At 39.8% G+C, this 22,970-nt stretch overlaps 1 long non-coding RNA gene across 1 annotated transcript; it reads left to right on the top strand.

The window, feature by feature from the left end:
* Positions 1-3,272: 3,272 nt before the first annotated feature.
* On the top strand, positions 3,273-21,181 carry LOC120609040 (uncharacterized). The gene is made up of 3 exons (XR_005654631.1): positions 3,273-3,579; positions 19,827-19,971; positions 20,202-21,181. It is a non-coding gene; the product is annotated as an uncharacterized LOC120609040 (long non-coding RNA).
* The last annotated feature ends 1,789 nt before the right edge of the window (positions 21,182-22,970 follow it).

The raw sequence follows: 22,970 nt of genomic DNA on the forward strand, positions 1-22,970 counted from the left end.
AAGATGCATATGGTTGTTACTAATATCTATTATGAATAATGATGTTATCTTATAAGGGAGCCGCCTTTAAAATGAATGAAATAAGAGTTTTTAACAGGCAGTGGGAGTTGCACCTAGAGGAGCAATGACTGCCACAAAAATATTGCCAGGGTAAACTGGGAACAGGCAGAAATAAGCCTTCACCTCAAATGATAGTCTATCAAAATTTGATGAGCATGTTTAAGCAACTTCCCCATGCATGCCTTTAGTTCAGTGAGGACTTGTGAAACCCTACTCGTTTACTTGTCTACATGCCCTGCTCATTTGTATGCAGACTGAACAGAATAAAACAGCTGCTCACCTTTGCTTCCCAGCTACTTACAGGTCACATGTCACATTCCAGGTCCTCAGTAAATGCACGTTAGAGAAAGACAGGGAGGGAGGATACAGTGGCTGGTTCTTTGAAATACTGTGCTAGAAGGTTTGACTTTTTTGTTGTATGTGATTTGGATGGCAGCATGCTGAGATTTTAATTATCTGCACTTTAAACTATTGCAACCATGGTTATTATAAAAACACTTTTTTCCATTGTCCTCAATGAAGGGAGGAGCTCTCATTCTAATTTGACTTATATTTGTAATTAATGAGAAAGAAAGAAACTTTGAGTGGTCCCTAAGTGAAACAGGGAGTACATCAATCCTCTTCTGTTTAGGAGTCTTATGGAAAGTCTAGATATAAAAACAGTTTTCTTATTAAATCATGATATAAAAATAAATGAATCATTTTGATGAGAACACTAAGCAAGATAGGCTTTCCTGACAAAAGTGTTTTATTTAATATATATGTCTTTCATTGCAAAATCAGGAAAAATGAGTCCAGATAAAATCTCAGTGCAGCATGGTCAACAGATTTCTTCTTGAGTATTAATTGATCAATTAACAGTTGCCGTGCTGTGTCGTAGAAGTTGGTGAAGACTCCTTTGAGATCTCCCATCTATCCATTGATCCAATCCAACATCTATCATCCTTCCTTCCACTCAACAAACTGAACACCTACTATGTGCAAAGCACTGTTCTAAATACTAGTGATACAGAGTTGAACAAAATGGACCAATGGAAATAGTGCCGTGATCAATGAATGATGTCAACCAAGGGCTCATGAAGTCCATGACGTGCCCCCTGCCCCATTTTTTAACTCTTATGAAGCCTACTGAAGTTTAAGCGGTTAAGTACTCTTGAGTTAATCAGAGCAGCACAAACTGATGACACTTAAGTATTATCTTCTTGTGAGGGTAGAACTTGAGTCATCTGATAAATATCGATCCTAGACAATGAGTTAACGATGGATATATTGGGGTAACATAAAGAATTATTGATATGTTCACATTGCAATTTTTCCATGATTCTCTTAGCAAACACATGAATTTAATTTTGAAAAAATGTGGTTGAAACCAGGGAGATGTTCCCAAGCAAGATTGGGGAAAAAAGGTTATCTCTCTAGTATAGAAATAATTTTTGAATAATTAAAGGTAGCTATACCAATGGACTAATGTTATCTTTTTCTGCCTTGCAGAGAACTCATTGTCATTTTCCAGTTGGAATTGCAACTATAGCATTTAGAAATGAAAGTAACTTTATTTAAGATATACTTTCATCAACAGTAATGATGCATGAGTTCTTTGGTTTGGAAGAAAAAAGTACCAAAGCTCTGAAGAGTTGTATATAAGAGGATTTTTTTTTTTTTTTAGTAGCTTCTAAGTTGAATAAACTAACTGAAAAATTTTCATACCCAGGATCTAATGATGTCTGATTTAGCCTTTTTATTGAGAATAATTACCTTCTCAAGATGAAAAACAAACATCAAAGCAATAGGAAAAAGATGGGTCAAATCAATAAATGGACTTAAGGCAACTGGATGCCATCTGGAAAAAATACAAATTCCAAACCACACTTCACTCTTTATACCAAAACAAATTCTATAAGGATTAAAAATTTTAACATAAAATGTGAGAAGTACCAAAAAATGTGGGGATTTTTTGTTTTATTTTATTTTTCTTAATAATTATCTCAGAGCAGAGAAGTCCTCTCAAGCCACAAAACCTAAATGCTAAAAGGAAAAGACATATTTAACTACATAAAACTTTTAAAACATTAGAACAACAATAAAATACTATCAACAGTCAAAAAGCAAACTAAATAGGGAAAAGATTACAACACGTATGACAGACCAGGCCTAATTTTTCTATTATATTTCTATTATATAAAGAGACTTCGTATGCCCATTAGAAAGAGATGAGCCATCAGGAAAATATCAGAAGGCTAATAGGCAGAAGAAGGAATCCAAAAAGCCTTTTAAATTTATGCAAATTAGAAGAAGACTATCCCACGTTTTACCTATCGGAATGCTCGGTGGTGTTAAGGCACAGGCTTTCCGGGATAATGGGACAAGGGCACTCTCATAGGTCATTTGGGGTGTAACTTGAGACAGACTCTTTGGAGGACAGTTGCATAATATCTGTTAATATCTTAAATGTGTGCCCGTTCTGATCCAGCAATTTTACTCTAGGAATTTATCTTACAAATATTTTGGAACATATACAAACATGCACTTGCCAGGACAATGACTGCAGCACTGTTGATAATAACAGAAAACCGGAAATCGATGACTAGTCAAACAATTCTTGGTATCTGAATGGAATACTATGCAGCACATAAAAAGCATGAGATCTGTATCTAAGCCGATAGGCCAAAATATCCAAGAGACATTGTGAATGGAGAAGGAAAAGGCAACAGAAAGGTGTGTGTGTATTTGCAGGAACATTCCTGGAAGAATATAGGAGAGGGTGGTTATTTCTGAAGGAGTCAATATTTGCTTAGGAGACAGATTAACTTTTCATAAACTCCTTGTGGTCTCTCAATTTTTCATCATATGCACGAGCCATTTTCAGAATTAAATAAGATACACCTTTTGACCAGTTTCGGGAATATTTGGCTATTATCTGGTGTTCAACTAGCCACCCTTTATGTAATTTGGGGGTCTACATTTGGAAAATCATATGTAGAGAGCCTCAAGTAAACCGCTGCCCCACCGAGATGGTGAGGGGTTCACCGTCTGGCTAAGAATAGGAGTCAGGCTCCTCCGTTTTCAAAACTCATTTTTCCCACTCACACATCTGGCGTCCCGAACGCGCGGGGTCCTTCCCGTTTGCGCACAGAATCCTTGTGACCCAGGCTCTCTGCAAAGATTGATGCTGCGTCTGGTGGAGAACCTCAGTGGAGGGTGCTGCCCATCATGTTCCTCGTGATAAATTTCCTACAGAATTCAGTTCAGGAGTCGCCATTTTAATTTGCTGTGTGAGTTGGACAGTTCAAGCTCTAGAATTGTTTCTTTACCAGATTGCTTTGTTTGCCTGGGATCTTAGCATAGAATGTTCAGTTCTTAACCGAGCATTTAATAACTATGTTATTGATCTGGTTGTGTGACCAAAATATTTATTGAAAGGTTTTTTTTTTTTTCTTTTTGGTAGAAACCATGACATCCACATAAATTGTTAAGAAATGAACCAGTTTGGTGCCATGCTGATGAGGACTTTTCTGTCACGTAAGTAAGATGGAGACCTTTAAGGTATGCTGTCCTAGGAAAGACAATATCTCTTATGTAATATTCTTGCCAGAGATGTTTAATTTGAATCTAATCATGAGAAAACAGTCAGACAAATCCAGAGTGTAGAGTGTTCTACTCAGTTATCTTTAAAAAACTTCACTGTCATGAAAAAAATAAACAAAAAAACCATTTGCTCCAAATTAAAATAGTCTAATGAGACATAACAGATGTATTGCACAAATTTTGGATTCTGGATTTGTAAAAAAAAAAAAAAAAGGCCAAAAAAAGATACTTGGGAAAAGTTGAGAACATCGAATACGAACCATATATTAAATAAAATTAATGTTAGTTTTTCTGGGTACGTCATAGACTGGCCACATTATTAGGAAGTGCATGTCGAAGTATTTAATAACGAAGCATTTTGGCGTTTGCGACTTATTTTAAAATGGCTCAGGAAAAGTACATAGCTAGAACGATAAAGCAGATGTAGTGAAACGTTCATGTGTAAAGTTAAGTGAAGGGTCCGTGGGTATGGAGTGTATTGTTCTTTCAACTCTTCTATAAGTTTGAATTTTCAAAAGCAAAAATGAAGAGGAAAAAAATCCAATTTGACTCTCATAAAATCGTACTGTTTGCAAACATAGCAAATAAAATTTGTATGAAGAAAACAGACTATTTAAGGTATTCTCCTTTACTTTCTGCCATCTCTCCCTGATTGAACATTTTTCCCTATTATTCCGGACACTCTTTGTAATGTCCCTGTCATTCCCCAGTTCAGCTGACCTCCTTTGACTACCGCAGGTAGAAGGATGGGCAGCCCTGCCCCCCTGCGTTCGCCCCCTCCATGGCCTCCATTCCTGCACTCTGGTTTCTGCCAGCCTCCTTGACCCGCCTTCTTTACACCTTGTTCTGGCCGCCAGTGTTTCAATCAGAGTCCCAGGTGGCTTGTTTCAACCTTGTCTCCCCTACTCCCCTAGCCTTGCTCCCCAGGTGTCTGCTTTTCAGACTGTGCATTCCCACCCCCACCCCTGCCTTTGTTCACGAACTGGAAGTGGGAGTTACCCAAGGCAGTCTCTTCTGGCCTCTGGTGGAGCTCTCTGGGGCTGTCATGCATTTCTTGTCGGCATCTTTGGCCTTTCTTGCCCTCCTTTCCCCTGAGCTGGGTCGGTGGCCTCCCCAGGTGTCCAGTTCTTGGTTGTGATGTAAATGCTTTGCGGATGGCCTTTTGGGAAGCTAGGAAGGCTCAGCTGAGACTGCCCTGTGCCTTTCTGGGTGCCCGTAAGTGTGTTTTCAGTCACCCGCATCTTTTTGCTCTAGCTAGGGCACGGCAGAGGTCCTGTTGCCAATTCTCAGTAGTCCGTATAGCAAGAAGCAAGAAGTGTGCCTTGTCTCTTCCTTCCTGGGGGCCCTCCCGCCCCTTCTCACACTTGTTTTGACCTTTTCACTTTCACACTTTGAAATTTAATGCCCAAACCTTTCCTATCATTCTCCCGGAACCCCCAGGACCTCCAAAACAACACCTACAACAAATAAATCTTGAACAGTGGAGGCCACTTTAATGATTTACGTTCTGTGTCTGCGCAAGCAAGGAAGCAAAGTCATAGATCGGTTCTTACCTGGATTTACCAGATTTGAGCCTTGATCTGTCCAGTGAGGTTGGACTATTTGTACAGTCACAATAGTATGAAATGTAATGAGACAAGAAATGAAAGCTAGAAAATTGCAAGACCCAAGAGACAGTCATGCTTTGGATTAGAACATGTTATTTGCCACGTATTGCTCATCTTAGTTAAATGCTCCAGTGTACACAGAATGTAGGTAACGAAGTAGCATTCACACTACCTTCTCCTCCTGACTCTTGGGTATTCTCAGTGTTTCCAGGATTTGAGAAGCAGAGATGAATAAAGATAAATGGAGAATCTGAAAAATTTTGAGTTCTAGGCCTGACCTAGTTATTGATGATGAGCTTTGTAATTTTGTTCAAGTACCTGAGCTTGTTTGCCTTTGTTTCCCTATTTTTTAAAATGGGGAAGTGGTTTAGGGGGCTGGTAGATTTGATGATTTCCAAAGTCTCCCGTAGCCCTAAAACTCCATGACTATAAAATACAGTGGTCTCGGGTTTTACCTTCTCCCTCTATATTTTTAAGAAAATACCTTTTAAACCTTGAAAAGAGGTCTTGGTGTCTTTCATAATTTTAGTAGCTCAGTTTGGAGCAGGGCTCAGGTCATGTAAATCAAATTGTATGAAATCAAAGACCAGGGCGTGGGGGAAGACACCTGCAGAGCATCAACGCCACAGTGTCCTCTTCATGGATCCGATTCTCAGAGGGGCCACTCTGCAAACACCCTTGGACGCTCATGCCTGCGTGTTTGTGTTCCCTACCCCAGAGCCATGCCTGGTTTCATCACCTCTCTCTCTGTGTTTGATGATGGTGACTTTGATCTGAGCCCGAAATCTCAAATCAAAGTGATCGTTTGTTGAATATTTGTCACACATCCGGAAATTCTGAAACCCAAAACAGAATAGAAAGCACTATAATAAGGACTTCTCTTTCTGGCCAATTAAGGTCGTTAAAAAGAACAGTGTCCCAATTCAGAGTTGCCTAAGCTTAGAATTACTGAGTTGCCCCAGTAACAGGTTACAAAAAGAGTACACCAAATTATGTCCGTGAACAGAAGAAAAATGCAAACGTATAAATAAAAATACGATCAAGTAATTCCTTTGACAATAACATAACTTAATCTAAATAGAAGGCAGATTGAAAACCTGGATCTAAGCAATGACATGAGTTTTAAAGTTAGTTGGAAGAGTATTTACCAGCAATTATACTCTGGTTACCACCGAAAGAATAGAGCTGAGAATTCTAGCCCTAGTGAAGCCATGTAAATAATAACACGTGCCATTTTAAAACCACGTTTCCTCCCATTTTACTAAACATCCACTTCTAGGGCTGTAGGTTTCCATAGAGAGGTACCGATTCCCACCGTGACCATGACCCTCAGTCATGCAGTGAGCCCACGGGCGGCGGGGGGCGGGGGGGTCCTCTAGTTGGCCAGAGCTGCCCCTGACTGAGGGACCAACTCCATCTAATTCAGAATGAAGGAGGGAGAAGTCACTCTAGATGCACGATGCAGCCATGCCCTCTAATTTTATCTTTAATAAAGCTGATATTTTTGTCTCCAGTTGTCTGACTCCTCTGTGTGTCTCAGATTGTGAAGAAAAGGGTCTAATTTACCACGGCCACTGCAATTCCAATAAGTCAATCGGCGCTTACCTGTGGGGAGCCAGGCTCATTCTCAGGAACCAGGTTGACACAGAAGGTTAAGTTTGGCCCTGTCCTGAACTGCCTCCAGTCTAGGCTTATGAAATTCAATTTTATTAGTTTTAATTGTGAACCAAATTCTCCCTCACTCTTCTTTTGCTCTCTTTAGGTTTTATCATTCTGTCCTATAAACAAATAGCATTGCGTTTCTAATATGAATGATGGCAAAGCTATTTTGGTCCTCTTTGTATTACTGTCGGGTTTTAACAGCTCACATAGAACAAATTTGGTTGTGTTTATATTAAAACCTTCTCAACAAGGGAAACAGAAGGATTAGATTCAATAAAAACAAGAGCAGCATTCTGAATGTGTTTAAACAAGTTTTCTCCACTGATAAATAGAACTACTGAGTATCATTTTCAACTAGACTGACAAGAAAAAAAGTCATCGCTTCCCCTAAAGAATTTGTACAATGCTCAAGGCAAGTTACAGCTGGATCCTCTTAAAGAAATCAATCTTTTCTAGTAAATGACTCGTAAAACCATTTAAATCTATGAAGCTTTTCCGTAAATTTATTCAATTAAAGGGATTTTCGATATTTTAGCAAATATTAAATTACCCGTAATAATCTTGTGATGTCAGAATGGAAAACAAAACACCCCACACACCCAACAGCTCCTCTCCAGGGATGGTGGCCTCGGTGTCAGCTGTGCCTTTCCAGCCTGCAGACAAGTCTCCCTGTAGATTGATGGAAGTGACTTTGGTGCACTAATGCTGACAAATTTGCTTATCATTCATGCTAATCACTCCTGCTTCTTTAGGGGGAAAAAAAAAATTAAAGACCTAAGTATTGGGGGATTATATTATGACACACTAAAAAGGAAGAAAATAGCATCTATGATGACAAGCCAACATCAGTTGAGACTAGACCAGGTAATCATATTATTCTCTTACTAAAGCAGAGTAACTTCTCTGTGTCCAGAATATATTTCATCTCAAATTGGGACTGTGACTTTTTCTTTTTTTTAAAAAAAAGTCATTCAAAAAGGTTTACTTCGAAAACTATACTTTTGATATCTATGTAACATTTTTTTTGGAATTGACAAATCTCACAGTAGAAGTTATGTCTAATTCCCATCTAAGAAGTATATTCTAGCAATTAGATTATTGGACTGAATAAATGGAGGAATACAATGGCAAGAAAAGCAATCCTCATCCCTCCTTGCCGATAGGTGGGAGTCAGAATTTAGGAGGTAGAAGTCTCAAAGATTTTGGTCTTGTCTTCTGGTGTGTAATGAGTCAACTATAGAATGGGGAGACTCATCTACCTTCTTGGTCCGAGGATGAATGCAGAGTTTTTAAAATTTTTTGAAGTTTCCAAGAAAAATGATTGTGTAAATTCTGGACATACTTATTGGATATTGTAGAGCACTGGAGTATCACTTTCTATTAGACTGGGAGGAAGAAAGTTGGACGATGCCGAGTGTTGGTGGGGTTATAGGTCTCTTCCTACACTGCCAGCGAGGCTGAAAGGCAGTGCTATCTATACACACAAGCATGTGTTCCTTATGATTCAAAATTCTGCCTTTCAAAGTGTATCCCAAGTAGATGCTCTTACAGGCCCCCAAAGGACATTCACTGCGGTATCATTTTTCATAGTTGGTTCTGGAAGCAACTGGGAAGCGTTAGCAGGTAAAACATGGTGAGGACATACCATAGATGCTATGCACCAGCTGGAAGTAACAGAATAGATCTCTACACAGCAAGATGGATTTACTTGAAAAAACATAGTCCTGACCAAAGAAAAAAAAAAAAAGAAAAAAGAAACAGAAAAAGATCTATATGACAGCACAATTAGTGTAAATAATCAATACTTGAATGCAATACAGCAGTATGCATTTTACAAGAATACATACAAACAAAAGATGTCAGTCAGCTGGAGTGGTTGCATATGGTTGGGGTGGGTGGTAGGAATAGAGAATGAGGAATAAACAATGTAATTAAAAAATACAAAATGAGGGCCATACATGGAACGATAGTATGTGGAGTAACAGTGCATTATGAACTGAATATGAGGAACTCAAATCTCTGCATTTCAAGTACCATCCTTCCCCCAAATATATAAACACACACACACACACACACACACGAGATTGCGATGTGGTGACATATGGGCCAAATCAGTACATTAAATGTTATATTTTGTTTGGCCCACACAGTGCACATATTTCACTTGAAGAACATCCTGTAGCACGACTACAAGTATATCACAAATAATTTCAAAATGATTGCCCAAGATGTCGCCATCATGGATCCCTGACAGTAAGTCCTTGATGAATTGGTTCTTTAGAGTGAACTCATAATTAAATTTGTCAGGTTTTTAACCCTAAGATTTTCTTCATCGAAAGCTACTGCTTTGTTGGCCTTATTCATGCCTCATGGAGTCACCCACACATCCGAGAGTAAAGACATTTCTAGGATTTTGCAGTTATTTGTGAAGCAGATGTCTCCAGGCCCACTGTGTGTCCCAGGCATCCTGCTGGACTCTGAGGATGCAGTGGAGAAGATGAGGGCAGCCCATGTTCTCACGGGGCTTCCGGTCCAGGGGATGCGGGAGCTGACCCTGAACACACAATCAGACAACGTGGTATGTGATTACCAGTTTGAGCAGAAAAAGGATGGGCTTCTGTGAGTCATAAAGTTAGGGAATCTACTTGAGACCGAGTCAGGAAGGGCCTCACTGACGTGGTGACCTCCGTGTGGTGTCCTGAGGCTCAGCCCAGTGATGGGGGAAAAGCAGGTAGAACAGCTTGTACAAAAGCTCCAGGCTAGAATAGTTTGCCGGATCTTTTCTCTGCAGCACATTTACAATGAACCCTTCCTTCCAGGTGACTTGGGGCAAATTCCTTTCTAGAGCTAAGTTGTTGTAACACACATCAACTAGACCTCCGGTGAGTTTCCAGGAATAACCTCTAGACCACAGAAACAACGCAACAACCCCATGTCCATCAGGGAATGATAAGAACATGTCAAAAATGAACTCAAAGTATTTGATGTGTAAATTCTATGCCATCACCACTCAGTGAGGGCATGTCTTTTGCCCTCTCTTAAAAGCCATAGTTAAATAGGCCAGAAATTTAGCAAGTTTTCTTTATTTTTATTTGAGGGTATGCAAATAAGCAGCAGGCACTGCTGGGAAATTGATGTCATTGAACGTCTGTGCTCACCTTCCTTTTAAAAATAAGCAAATCAAATTCTGAAAAAACTCTTTGCCTAGATTATCCTATTTCTCAGCATCCTCATTTGCCGACCTTTCCTTTCTTTGGATGTGACAAGTTACATTTATCTGTGCAGGTTTTATTATTTATTTGACTTCTGCTTCTTTTCAAAAGTTTCTCTGTCATTTTTGCTTTGGCCCCAGCGTTTTAGGTTTCTTCCTGATACTGCCTTCCCAGGGACTCCTCTGTGTTTTCTGTTTGACTGGCATCAGTCTTTTTTTTCCTCCTGAACTCCTGACTTGAAATTTCTAATCTTCTGGGTTCTTCTTTCTACCTCTCTTTATCCTCGCTTTCCTCCTATTTTATTTTTCCCAGTGGTTTCATCATTTGGAAAAGTGTCAAAGTAGTGAGCATGACTCAACACTCATCTCTTCAGGGCACTGTCAGCTGAATTTAGTCACATTAAGGTCTAATGACTGAGCTAAATGGATTACGATTACATACTCTGCTGCTTTGGTCTGTGAAGTGTATTTTCAGTAAGGTGAAAACTTGCCACATTACCTGGAAAGAAGGTAAAAAAAAAAAAAAGCTTCTAGCGCCAAAAAATAATACGCGTTTATTCATTTGTTGAATATTTGTTGGGCTTCTGTTATATGCTAGGCACTGTGTTAATTGTTGAGTATGAACTGATGAATAAAATAAACGTAGGCTCTGCTGTTAAGGAACTTAGAGTCTAGGTAGAAACACCGACATTAACAGGCTGGCATACCAATATATATTTTTAAATTGTGGTGAGTGAATGGAGGGAAAAACAAGGTGCTATGGCTCAGAATAACTCAGGGAACTACTAGGGTGGTTGATAGAGTTGTCAGATTTAGCAAATAAAAATACAGGATGCTCAGTTAAATTTAAATTTCAGATAAACAATAAATACATTTTTGGCATAAGTATGTCCCATGCAATATTTGGGACTGACTTATACTAAAGGTACTTGTCATTTACCTGAAATTCAACTTTAACTAGATGTCCTGTATTTTATCTGGCAGCCCAAGTAGTCAGAGAAGGCTTCTCTGAAGAGGTGACATCTGAGCCGAGCACTGAAGGATGAAGAGAGAGCCAAGAAGAGAGAACTGAGTTGAAGACCACAAGAATGAGAGTTGGGCACATTTGAGGAATGGACTGGGGACGGGATCATCCCCGGTTGGGTTGCGGATAAGGGCAGAGGCCAGATCGCGCAGGGCGGTCACTGAGTGTCTCAGAGCCTCAGTTTTCTCATCTTTAAAATGAAGTTATTGGCTGTAAGAATTAAACGAGTTAACATATGTGAAACGCCTAGAAGAGTGCAGGACATGCAGTAAGCCTTTGTACATGTTAGCTGCTGGCGTGGAAGGGACTCAGTCGCCGGGAGGCAGGAGGAATGGAGACTAAGTTGGAGTAAGGTGAGGTTGGGCCGGTGCCCGCAACACAACTGGGCCTGTTCCCCAAGGCCGAGGCACTCAGTAGTTTCGAATGGTGGTGGTCTGGTTTTCCTCATTCTTTTCTTTCTCTAAAATTCTAAAATTACGAAATGTGAAATTTACCTTGAGATCCAAAAGGAAAAGGCTGTCAGCTCTCTGGGATAATCTGACCTCCAGAGGATGGAATATGTAGTCATGCAGAGTGAGAAAGAATAAAGTTTATACAGTTTTTCTCTTTTATAGGTGACTTTGCTATGAATCCCTTGTTTGAAATAGCAGAAACTAAATCCAGCTAGCTTAGGATTTTCCTCTGGCTTCTGGTAGAACTTTTCAAGTTTTTATTCTATGTTGCTAATTTGAATTCTGAAATTACCGAGTTTACTGTTAATGATTCTATCAAAGTTTTGTCACGTAGCAATAATGTTTTAAACGTTTCTATACTCTTTCTTGATCTTGGCTCGTTACTAACGATTGGTGTTTTAGTTTTATAGATTCGGTGTCCTCTTGAATCTTTATTAATACAAAAAAGTTTTAAGTTTCCTTGCAGTGAATCCTAATTAGAGAGAGGGATTTCCTCAGATTCTGCTGGGGTTGATGTCCTCCAACTCTGTGGCCTTCAAGGAGTGACCTCAGTCTTCAGCCTTCCTGTTGGGGCCGCTACCCTTGAAGGAACCCTGCTGGGCCAGTCGCTCCTGATTTTGATCCGAAGATGAGCCCTTGACCTTCAAACTGAGGAATATCAATGGGAACATATTAAGGCTCATCAAATTCCTTCCTTGTTCAACTATTTCCTCACAGTAAGTGGAGCTGGAGTTTAGGCTTTTCTTTCTCCTTCACTTTGGTCTTATTAGGAGTCTCCATGCAAAAGAGACCTTGAAATGAGTGGTAGAGGAACGGCACACTTCATAGTTTCCAGGAGCAAGTTTGTCTTTCGTTTGACGATTGGAGTTGGGAGGGAGTGGTTGGACACCTGTACCTATTCCATCATCCGAGTGGAGACCTACCCCAAACATCTTAACATCAGTAGTTTGTTCATTCTTTTATTATAAAGCTTTTATTGAATAATTAGTATGTACTGGGCCTATAGATAAATAAGTTAACAGGACAGATATGGTCTTTGCCTAATGCAGCTCACAGCCAGCAGATTTCTATGTCTCTCCCCAGCCTCCCAGAGATACTCATTGTATGTGGTAGATAATCAACATAATCGTTTGGGAATGATGATACTCCACCTGTATGGCTGCTTTTCCTTCGGTGTTGGTCATGCTACATTTCATTAAGCTCAGAGCCATCTCCTGCGCCCCATCTTGAGCCCATTGTCTAAACCACACATAGAACTTTTCAGGGATTTCATTGCTGTGCCATGATGTCAACACATCTGGATGTCTATATTTTTCATTTCTTTTAAGGCCAACTGAATAGCCGAGTCCAGTGTTCCCAAAGAAAGTGCCAGAAGATATGTTCCATCCAGTCAAAGTCCTGAGGTGGCAGTTTAATGATCTTTTGTCATTAAGGAGGTTTTCCCTAAGCAGTGGTAGTGACATGTCTGATGAAACTGACATTGCTGGGTCTCACGTCTCCAACAGTATCAACAAGGAAAAAAATGAGGCAGGACACCATTACTCTGAACATCCAAACTCAGTGGCATTAAGCCAGGCCACAGAGGCAGGCCACTTCTTGTAGATTTTGCTGCTGAGCTTTTGAAAGTGCGTTGCTGGTAGAAGGCCTGCTAATTGTAGCTGTAACCTTGACCCCTCGCTGTGGCAAACTGGGAGGAAAATTACCTACCCATAATATTGAATTTTACCTACATAATTCTTCTACAAGCCCTTTGGACTTGCCTTGTGTTTGTCATGCTTCTTAATTTCTTAAGCCAGAACTGTAGGATTGGGGCTAAAGTAGGTGATGTTTCTGAAGGAAACAGACCACTTATTGGTCCCAGGTGGCACTGAAGCTTTTGATCCTAATACAACCATTTTTTAAGCAACGCCCGGGACTTGTAAAATCGGTCGTTTTATTACAGAAATACATTATACTTTTGGTTACAAAATGCTCCATTGGGAGCTGCCACCTGATCGGCCAATGGCGCAGTCAACTTTTGCAGTCATTTTCTAACCAAATAACATATTAGGTTTTAAAAACGTTTTTGCTTATGCGGCTTAGGGAAAGAAAACCATTCTTTATGAATACTGACATGCAACTGAGCGCCCTTGGAGAAAGAAAGTTATTCAGCAAAGCCACAGTTTATTTTAAATGACATCGAAACAGAAATTTGCTAGTTCGTAAATTATTATGAACAATTCTGCCAATGCTCTGCAATTATCACTTGTTTATTATCGCACCATCTCGTTTGATCCTCATAACAGCCATATGGGATGGAGAGGGCAAGAATCATTGTGCCTGCTGGTCAGCTGAAGCAATAAGGTTCATGGGACAGAAATGACCAAGTCTCCTATGGCTAGAGTCAGAGGTCTAGAATTGGCGACTTTCATTCCAATGATCTTTTCCAACTATTTTGTTCTTTGTTGTTTATAGTGGCAACTCTGGGAGCGTCTTGAGAAGAGTCTTTCGGTCCAAGATGCATTGAGTTGGTCCCTTCTGGGGAAGGGTAAAACGTTTGGCGGTGATATAGGCAAGGGGACCTTTCCATTTTTTTCCCTCTTCTTTATTTGTTTTGCTAGCTGATGAGAAAGTGGTGAAACTTGAAGACCACCAGAAACACACCCTATCATCTGTTATTCTGCTTATAAAGGACCCAACCCTCTTTAGTGGCCAAACCCACTCGATCCTCATCTTTTCCAGTGGAAATAATTCTGTTAAGAGCCATCCTTCTCTCTGAGTGCACCTTTATGGAGCAGACCAGAGGGGAAAGTAATTGAATTTAATAAAAGCTGTTCTCAATATAAAGCCACAGGGAAATACATTTAACTTCAAAGCCAAGATGCGTGATTCCTAAATATAATTAATTGCCTGGCTGTTTCTCCCATCAAATTTCAATCTGACAGTAAAGAAGTGAATTCTTGGGCACTTTTTATTGTATAGTAACATGAATTCACCATTGAGAGTTATGGATAGATTGATAAAACTCATTCTCAGAAATGTCATTCTTTAGATTTATCAGAGTCGCCACATCTATAACTTTTTTGCCCCATCTGTGCAGGAGAGCTAGCCACAGGATTAGGTAATCCTAATAGAATTGTCGAAGGAACAACTTTCTGCCCCTTAACCTCCTCCCCACATCCTTTTTAAAACTTGCCTTTAAAAGGAAAAAAAAAAAATCTTCAGGGAAAATTCTTCTCTGAGCAACCCTATTAAGAGAATATGTCTGGTTTTGGTGCCCTTGTTTGCAAGTGCTGAGTATTAGTTAAACACAGACTTAGAAGTAAGGAAATGTGCTCACCCTTGTCTGAAACCGACTAAGGGGTGAATGTCTCTAACTCAGTGCGTTAAAAAAGTGTGAGTGTAGGGTGTTCCCAAGGAAGGCAGGACCACAGCTGCACCACGCTGGCTGGAGGGACTTCGACTTGCGTGACGTGTCACCCTTTTCTGGGTCAGAGCTCCTTTCCTGGTGGCAGACCATTGTTATTTAAGGACAGGCCCCTTTCTATTCTCTCCACCTTCTCAGGGTTAGTTACTTTCTTCATTCTGTGAAGTTGCATAAGGAGAGAAGGTGGATCTAAGAGGGGAAAGTTGTTGTGAGAAATGAGACTAGAAAGGACCTTCTGCCCCAGCTTCTCTTCCATGCGAAAAAAAAAAAAAAGCACAGGACATCCCAGATGAGTCTGAGTGTGCCACAACAACACAAGTCATCACGAAAGACAATTTTTCATCAGAAGGCAAGTTCACACTAAACTGCTTGCATTTAGAAGTATCTCGAGGAAGAATAACGGACAGTTGAAAAGGAGAGATGGTCATGAATGTACTAAGAATTTTAGTAATAGCAAATTTCCAACAAAATTTGTGAGAAAAAAGTTATATGCATGAAAATATCAATTGCAGGGTTATCCTCAATGGTAAAAATCATTCCAATGTCCAAAAGAAAGGTATTACTTAGGTAAATTACAGGACATTTATTTGGTAATATAATAATGCAGTTATTATTTTGTTAGCTATAAAGGTGGAAGGAATATGGAAAAGTGTTTATTATATATAAAATTTAAAAGCACAAGTATGTGCATATATGACTGTAACTATGTAAAAACATTTAAGAGCAAAGACTAGAAGTAACTACATATAAAGAAGAAAATATTAATGTTGGGGTAGCGAAATTATAGTTTAAAAACTCCTACATTTTACTTCATGGCATGATTTTTTTTAATATATATAATGAAAAAACATAGTAGAAAAGTCAAAGCTGCCATTAAGCATTTATTAGCTTCTCATCAAGAACTTTCAGCTTTAGGTTCTCTTCATCTGCAGTCGACTATTGGATTTTAGCCACAGGCCTGGAGAGCAGGAGGGTCTGGGTATTATTGGAAAAGCATGGCTTTCTCCATCTGCCCAGTAAGCCAGACAGACCCTTCATTTCCCTCTGTTCACAGCTCTGCATTCTCAGAATTATCTAATCCTCAGCTTGGCCAGATGGATCAACAGTGGAACTGGGCCCCCTTCGGGTTTTATGAAGAGCCAGGCTGTTCGAGTGGCCTGAGATTATTTAATGCTTTCTGATGACTCACTTCCCATAAAGGGGACTTTATGGTGAGCAATTAGGAGCTTGGGGGACTGCTGACCATGGGGATTAGCCATCTACCCACCTTCCCTGAACACCAGCTCCCCAAATAACATTCTGGAATGACACGTGTGCCCTCGGCCGCGGAGTGTTCTGACAGGGCCCCTCGGGAGGCTGTCTCCATCAGGTTGGAAGTCAGCAAGTCCCCTGAGCATGTGTCTTCTGCAGCAGAGCCTGGAAAGGACAGGCCAGTGAGCCCCCTCTGAGACTGAGCAGGTAACCGGTCCTCTAATGTTGGCCCACGTCACTTGGCAAGAACAGGAGGAGGAGGCTGAAGTGGTCCTTAGGCCCACATGCTGGGCGAGCGGGTCTTGCTCAGCATGGAAAGAGGACTGCGCGATATGGTCCTGTGCACCTGCCCACTCTGATCCTCACTCACTCCCTTCCGCCCCACTGGGCTTCACTCAGTGTATCCAACATGCCAGATATGTGTCCATCTCATGGCGTTTGGGTCTTCCCGTTCTAATTCTGGGAAGAATCTTTCCCCTTATTTTCTCCGGGGCCTACTTCTTTTCATCCTTTTTAACTTAAAGAGCCATCCTAGGCATTTTCTCCATCCCCTTACTTAAAGTGTGTAGTGCCCCAATGTAATTATTCTCTCTTTCAACTTCTGTTATGTTTCTTTCCACGTTTTTGGCCATAGAAAGTATAATTTTTTGTTTACTGGCTTGCTTATCTGTTTTTCTCTGTCTTCTCTGCTAGTTGTATTCTTGCCAAGGTAAGGGAATGTGTTGACCTTATTTACCAGCGACCAGGGCAGCACTTGGCACATAGCATGAGCTTAATAAATACTTGCTGGGTGAATGAGTGAGTGCCTGGATGTGAGGTGAACCACTGTAGCATTTCCTAAGTCAGAGCCCATCTCGAAGGGCAGGCCTTACCACACTTTGACACAGAGCTGGCTGCCTCTATGGTGCAAGGCTGAACTTGATGTTCTCAGGGTCTGAGACAGATCAAACCACCTGGGAGAGGCTGCTCCTATCCTGAGACCTCAGAAGGGAAGTGACAGAGACTGAGGACTGTTCATCTCAGATCTGCTGCCCAGCAGTTGGTGGTTGGACCAAGTTATCTGAAGGTGCCCTGCCAATCTGGGGGAAGAGATGGGGGACTGCAAGGGTGAACTTGGCTGTTGGAAGAAAGACTTGGTGATCATCGCTGAATGACATGAAGGTGCTTGAACCAATGGTTTCAAAATGGATAATGTCTGCACAGCCTGGTTCCCATCTTAGCCTCAATGAAAACTTGAAAGGCAGGGTAGCTGCGAGGAAACCCAGGGCTGTGGAGGGGCAGGGCACCATTGGTTCAAGCACCTTCATGTCACTCTGTCACTTCCCCTCTACTTCTTAGGATACTGTAAGTGGAAGAAAAGGAAGGAAAATTCTAGCACAATGCCCTTTACCGATTTGCTCTCTGGCTTAGGGCTTCCTATACCCCCAGCGACCTTCATCCTGGTAAGAGGAGCAGCCATCATATTTCTTAAGACTCGATTCAAAGTCTAGTTCTCTTGCTTATTTAAATTTTTCAAGAAAACCTTTAAAAAATCTCTGCCAGCAATTACTCATATTTTTAGAAAATGTGAGCTTAGTGTTACTTGCTGTTGTGCTCTTGTGGCTGGAGATCAAGGCAGACATAACATTTAATGAACATTTCTGGTCAATAAATAACCCAAACAGCAAAAGGAATCTCACCTCCTAATTTCTAGTCCAGTCTGTCTTCTGAGTAGTATTTTGGAATGTGGTAGCTTTATTAGTTTTCTGTCTATTCATTTTCATAAACCAATAGCCAAGGACTCTTAAAAAAAAAGATCATGTTACAATTTATTTAATTTCCATGTTGAACTGTTCTAGTTGCTGCCACTTTTACTCCTATAAATTATACTACAACAAACATCCTTGTATGTGTGTCTTTGTATACATAGTTGTACTCCTAGGAAATTCTTGGTTCCCAAGAAACAAACGTAATTTAAATATTTATTTATGAAATAAAGCACATACATGAGTATATATAATACATATTTATGGATTAAAGAACAATTATGAAATCAACACCTGTAAATCCATCACCCAACTTGGGAACTGGGATGTTACAAACACACATGAAGCTCTCCCTTCCCCCACCGACTATGTCCCCTCCCTGACTACTGATCTTGTTCTGGTCTCTACCTTCAGAGATAGTCGCTCTCCTGAATTTTGTTGTTGGCATCCATTTGCTTATAATTTAACCACTCATGTATGCATTCGCCAAAATATATGTAAATGCCTATTTTGCGTGTTTTGACCTGTATATAAATGATCTCATATCCTACATATTCTTCTGTGGCATGCTTTTTTTATTCACTCAATGTTAAGTTTCTAGGACTTCTGGACACATGGCATTATTATTGTCACATAGTATTCCTTTGAAGAATTATCTCGCTATTTATCAATTTTGCTGTTCTTGAGATTTCAATTATTTCTAACTTTTGCTCCACAAACAACGCTGTCATGGACATTTTATCATGTCTCCTGGTGCACACATGCAAGTGTCATGTTCTTCTTTTATTATTTCATTATTATTTTTTAATTCTTTAATGTCACCACATATTTGACCTCTTTTACCCCATCTACCTACCCTCTGGTAACCACTAGTCTATTGTCCATGTCCATGAGTCTCTGTTTGTTTGTCCTGTTCGTTGCTTTTAGGTTTATATCCCACATATAAGTGATATTATGTGGTTTCCAACTTTTTCTGTCTGGCTTATTTCGCTTAGCATGATTATCTCGAGATCTATCCACGTTGTTATAAATGTCAGTATTTCATCTCTTCTTATGGCTGAGTAATATTCCATTGTATGTATGTACCACTGCTTCTTTATCCAGTCATCTATCATAAGACACTTTAGTTGCTTCTATGTCCTGGCCACCATGAATAATGCTGCTATGAACATCAGTGTGAAAATATGTTTTTGGATATGAGTTTTCAAGTCTTTGGGGTAGATACCCAGCAGAGGGATTGCTGGATCATATAGTAGATCAATTCTTAGTTTTTAGGAGGAAGCTTCATACTGTTGTCCATAGTGGCTTTACCAATTTGCACTCCTACCAGCAGTGTATGAGGGTTCTTTTTTCTCTGATTCTTCTCCAACATTTGTTGTTATTTGTCCTGTTGATAACAGCTATTTTAACAGATGTGATATGAAATCTCATTGTGGTTTTGATTTGCGTTTCCCTAATAGCTAGTGATGATGAGCATCTTTTCATATGTTTGTTGGCCATTTGTATGTCCTCTAGGGAGAAGTGTTTGTTCAAGTCCTCTGCCCATTCTTTGATTGAATCGTTTATATTTTTGTTGTTATTGAGTTGTATGAGTTCTTTGTAAGTGTCATGTTTTTTGGGGTCATGTTCATTCTATACATGTTCAAATATAATAATTTAAATCCATGTGTTTTATAATGAAAACATAGGGATTAAATTAATTAAATTAAATGAATTAAAACAGCCAAAGAGAAGTTTCAGGGGCTCTCTGACATCCAAGTTGGGGTGAACAACCTTTGACACACAGACATACAATCTCTCTCATTCCTCCTCTACAACACCAGCAGCCAACTCTCCCTCAATAGTCACTTTTGGCCCAGACAAGAACCATGGAGGGTCCAGCATTTTCTGAGTTGTGGAGCATGACATCATCTTACGTAGTGACAAACAGGCACAATGCTTCGACCAGTCTTTGGGAGCGGGACTAAGGTAACACATTTACTGAGCACCTCAACCATATGAAACCGTTTGCTAGGCATTTTACATGTAGTGTTTTGTAGGGATCATTTAATCTCTACGGCTACCCTTTGACATGGAGTATTGTTCCCATTTTGCAGCTGAGCAATTAAAGCTCAGAAAGATTGAGAAATTTGTTCAAGATCGTCATCGATAATGGTGAAGATGGGATCCCAATCTAGTCTCATCATTTTTTCTCATAGGTAATACCTGGCATGGTTGGCACTCTGCAAATATTTGTGAGCATGTGAATGGAGGAAGAAAGACATGGAACAGGTGACTGCTTAAAAACAAAACAAAAGCTCTGGCAGGTTCAAGTGTCTAGTTTTCATTAGCCGATAGCTCTCTGGACCTGTCTTTGCAGCAGAGCTAAAGAGCAGGTTGGAAACCGCCAAGGTGCCTTTGCTGCAGGGAACGCCAGGACTCTGCATGGCCACCTGTCTTGGGTGAATCATCATGTTTTCTGACTTTCGGAATGACCTGAAGTGAAGCAACAGCTGGCAGGGCAGATGTCTTCCTCTATCGGTAAGGACACGGGACTGGCCATTCTGTGCTTGCTCAGGAAGCCCCCAGATGTTAGGCCAGCCCCCTGTTTTCTGCTGCAGGATTTCAAAGAGACTTGTAAAGAAGAATCCCTAATCCACCCAAGCCCTGGGGAGGAGGTGGCATTACCCCCAGGTTGGGGTGGGGAGGGGCTGATTCACTGTGGAAGTCATAAATCAGGGCACTGGGTAGCCCAAGGCAGCTGAGACATCCTCAGTACTTGAGAGTTAAAATGCCAGTTGGTCCAGCTGCAGCCTTTGTCAGAGCATGATTCTGGGACCTAAGGTCATTGGAACCTGGGAATGAGGCCCAGGTTCCGGGCCCAGGTGTCCTCCGCACTCTTTTGGTACCTGAAAACCGATCCCTCAGGGCTGCATGTCATTCTTCAGAGCTCAACACACAGCCAATTGGGAAAAAACAAAGAAACAAACAAACTAGGACTGTTGTAACAAACTATATTGATGCTGTCATGGAAAGAGAGAGTATGTCCTTTAAAAGAGTTAAACTAATTTTAAAACAGATTTATGGCAAGGGCTCGGTAATCAGCCTGCATTACTGCTTGAAAGAATAAGAGCATTTAATAATAAAAATATATGTGTATATATATTTGTAGTATGTTATTTAAAGTTTTTCAGGCCTTTATTCTCACCTGAAGTAAATTTCAGCTTCTAACTTTAGCTGCCTTGGGTTATAAAGTGTCGTTCTTGTCACTTTATATGTGAATGGGTATTAATATATTTTTATGTACTATATTTTAATCTAAGAATATAAATCTATAGCTGTGTAATTACCTTTATAATTTATATATAAATTTATGATATAATTATATATAAATTGCCATATATTATATGTACTTTAATAGCTACATATAAGTATATAAATATAACATTTAAAATTTTATATATTTATCCTTACGTAATTTATATATAAGTATATAAATATACCATTACAATTTTAAATATATTTATTCAGATTTAAATATATATTTAGTGCATAATATGAATGAAGGCACCTTGGCATGGAAACTTGGAGGGAGGGGTGATCAATATCAACACGGCTCACATGGAAACAAAGCAGGGCGATTAAAAACTAAGGGTTGGGGGTTTTCCCGTCCTGCTGTGCAATAATACCAGCTCGCCCAGGCAGCCCAGGTGTAGCCTCTGCTCTCCCCTCACTCACTGCACATCAGCCTTACAAGTCTTGCAGAGCTGCAGGCTTGTTAATTTAGAAGGCTGTACAGATGGACTAACTGAAGCTTTAGTCATTATTCTTAATTGGGCGAGTGGCCCTCAGAGCTGTCTATAAACTGTGTGTTCACAGTGAGGTAATTAATAACGCCACTTCCTTTCGGGAGACATATCATTAGCCATTATTTCTAGAAACATGACATTGATCTCTTTATTCAGAGAGGTAATTGCAGGTTTCTGAAAAGAGTGTATGGTTTACCCAACAATTCCCCACAAATGACATCATCTCTGAAAAGTAAAACCCACAAAATCTGTCATTTTGAATCCATAGTTAGGATTTTGTTCCCTAGGTGGTAAAAGAGGACTCTAGAAAACAAAACAAAACAAAAAAAAACAACAACAAAAAAAACTATTTTGGTATGGAAATAAGAGTGAAAGATAAGATTTTTTTTTTTTTTTTTTTAGGTATTAGTAATTTCTTTATGAGGCTGGTTAGGGGGATTGAGTTTGAGCTTGTTAGAATTATAGCAAGAAGTGAAACAAAGTAAGAATGAAAAAAAATTTTTTTAAACTTTTACAACAGCCTTTAGATAATTGTTTTCTTATTATGTCTTACAACATGCTCGCAAATGAATTCGATTTCAACATTAACATGTGAAAAACCATGAGTTTCAAAATCCAATTCTTCACATTAAAAGGAAGCAGGGAAATGCGACAGGACTTGACGTTTTGCACTGATTGGATTCTATACTGTGGAGCGAGAAGCAAAGGGGAATTTCAGAATAATTTTTGCCAAAGCCTCTAGCTGACTTACCATCAACAGTCCTACTTTCAGCGTTCACATTAAATTAAAAAAAATCTAACTTGTCACATTTCTTTTTCTTTTCTTTTCTTTTTCTTTTTTTAGAGACTTTATAAGGTAATGGTAGGATAAAAGAGAAACAAGACCTTTATTCATTTGGATTATTTTCCTGCCAGTTTCCAATCCTTGCCTGGTTTTTAGAACAACCTGAGTTCATTTAAAAAAAGGAGATTTTAGCAAATTAGAACGAGGTAGTTTATTTGAATCAACTGCAAGATAATCTGCTTCCAAACTCTTTTGTAAACTTCACACTATGAATCTTTCCCATGTTGACTTTTTTAAAACCATGATTTCCCAAAGCGTCTTTTTTTTATTATTATTATTAACTTGTTTGGCACCAGGTTTCATGTTTTTGGAGAAGAGTCCTATATGGAAACCAT

This window comes from Pteropus medius, unplaced genomic scaffold, assembly GCF_902729225.1.
Source record: "Pteropus medius unplaced genomic scaffold, Ma_sr-lr_union100, whole genome shotgun sequence".
Lineage (NCBI taxonomy): Eukaryota > Metazoa > Chordata > Mammalia > Chiroptera > Pteropodidae > Pteropus > Pteropus medius.